We start from the raw sequence: 2683 nt of genomic DNA, 5'->3' as shown, positions 1-2683 counted from the left end.
GGCAGGTGATCGCCTGAGGTCAGGAGTTTGAGTAGCCAACATGGTGAAACCGCGTCTCTACTAAAAATACAAAAACTAGCTGGGTGTGGTGGTGGGTGCCTCTAATCCCAGCTACTGGAGAAGCTGAGGCAGGAGAATTGTTTGAACATGGGAGTCGGAGGTTACAGTGAGCCAAGATTGCACCACTGCACTCCAGCCTGGGTGACAGGGTGAGACTCCATCTCCAAAACAACAACAACAAAAAAATTAGTGTGTATCATCCCCACATCTACTTTCATACTTCTTCTGCATAAATATATACCCATAAACAATATATATTAGTCCTCCGCATTCTAGCTTTTTGTGTTGCTATTAAGAAATCTAGGCTGGGCGCAGTGGCTCAAGCCTGTAATCCCAGCACTTTGGGAGGCCGAGACGGGTGGATCACGAGGTCAGGAGATTGAGACCATCCTGGCCTACACAGTGAAACCCCGTCTCTACTGAAAAATACAAAAAAAAACTAGCCGGGCGAGATGGCAGGCCCCTGTAGTCCCAGCTACTCGGGAGGCTGAGGCAGGAGAATGGCGTGAACCCAGGAGATGGAGTTTGCAGTGAGCTGAGATCCGGTCACTGCACTCCAGCCTGGGCGACAGAGCGAGACTCTGTCTCAAAAAAAAAAAAAAAAAAAAAGAAATCTAGTTGAAGTTCTTGGTAAATAACCTTTCAATCATCTGACATATAATATTGTAAAGAGAGAAGCAGATTTTTATTAATGCCTCATCAAAAGTAAGTTTTTCACCAGGAATATGCTTGTGAATGCAACATAAACATTTATAAATGTACCATTCATCGGTTTTCTTTCCTGATGGGAATAGCGGAAAAAAAAATAGAATTCATCAGAACTCATGTGCTGCTTTGGCACAGACTTACAGCAATACAATAAATAGCAAGCACACCTACGTGTGAAGTCTTACTTTGTACACCTCAACTATCAAAAACAAACTTGATCAACTATGCCGGAGGGAAGACCGAGTATCTTTCTCTTCTCTCCATGGAAAATGATATTACAAAATTGTCATCACATATTGAGGTCAGCAAAGAGAATATAGCCAGATGACACAGGAAATGACGTTTCTCAAAAGAAGACATACAAATAGCCAATAGGTATTAAAAAAAAAAGTTCAACATCACTAGTCATCAAAGAAAGGCAAATTAAAACCACAATAATATATCACCACATACCTGTTAGAATGGCTATTATCAAAAAGACGAAAGATAGCAAGTGTTGGAGAGGATATGGGGACAATTTTTATTTATAAGTTTATATAGTTATTTATATTTCAACACTATTGCTAGAAATATAAATGACTATGGAAAACAGTATGGGGATACCTGAAAAAATTAAAAATAGAACTGCCATGATACAATCATCCCATTACTGGGTATCTACCCAAAGGAAATGAAATCAGTATGTTGAAGAGATATCTGCATTCCCATGCTCATTGCAGCACTATTCACAATAGCCAAGATATGGAAGCAACGTAAGTGTCCAGCAACAAATGAGTGGATAAAGACAATGTGGGATGTACAGCATATATACACAGTGGAATGCTATTCAGCCTTAAAAAAAAAAGGAAATTCTGTCATTTGTGACAACATGGATGAACCTGGAGGGTTTTATGCTAACTCAGATAAGCCAAGCACTGAAAGACAAATACCGCATGATCTCGTTTATGTGTTGTAACCAAACCCGGGTTCAGGTACTCACCCAAAGTCAAACATGAGATACAAGAGTTGGTGGGACAGGCTGGGTGTGGTGACTCACGCCTGTAATCCCAGCGCTTTGGGAGGCTGAGGCAGGTGGATCACTTGAGGTCAGGAGTTCGAGACCAGCCTGACCAACATGATGAAACCCTGTCTCCACTAAAAATACAAAATTAGTCAGGCATGGTTGCATGTGCCTGTAATCCCAGATGCTTGGGAGGCTGAGGCAGGAGAATTGCTTGAACCTGGGAGGTGGAGGTTGCAGCGAGCCAAGAGATCAGATCTCGCCATTGCACTCTAGCCTGGGCAGCAACAAGAGCTAAACTCCATCTCCAACCCCCCCTCCAAAAAAAAAAAAAAAAGCGTTGGTGGGACAAAACCCAGGTTTAGTCACAGAGCCAGTAGACCAAGAAGACACTAGCATCCTAAAGTGCTGTCTTAAGTCAGGACAAATTTCAGTCTCTTTTTATGTTAAGGGCAGAGGGAAGAGATGGGGCTTGGGATCAATAGGTGACTGTTGACTACACACATCTGGGTGCCAGTAAGGGTCCTAGGAGGTGGGGAAAGTCTTAGCTTTTGGTCAGGTCACAACGCTCCTATAAGTCTTTTTATTTTATTTTTTAAATAGGATCTTGGTCTGTCACTCAGGCTGGAATGCAGTGGCATGATCATAGCTCACGACAGCCTCAGGTTCCTGGGCTCAAGCAAATCCTCCTGCCTCAGTCCCAGTGGCTGGGACTATAGATACACACCACCATGTGTGGCTAATTTTTCCATTTTTTTTGTAAATATGGGGTCTCACTATGTTGCCCAGACTCATCTTGAACTCCTGGACTCAAGTGATCCTCCCACCCAAAGTGCTGGGGTATAGGTGTGACCCACTGCGCTCCACTCCTATAAATCTTTAACAAAACATAGTTTACATGCTTCTCCTTTAATC

Source organism: Piliocolobus tephrosceles, chromosome 1, assembly GCF_002776525.5.
Source record: "Piliocolobus tephrosceles isolate RC106 chromosome 1, ASM277652v3, whole genome shotgun sequence".
NCBI classification, from domain to species: Eukaryota; Metazoa; Chordata; class Mammalia; order Primates; family Cercopithecidae; genus Piliocolobus; species Piliocolobus tephrosceles.
Note: the sequence above shows the minus strand (reverse complement) of the source record.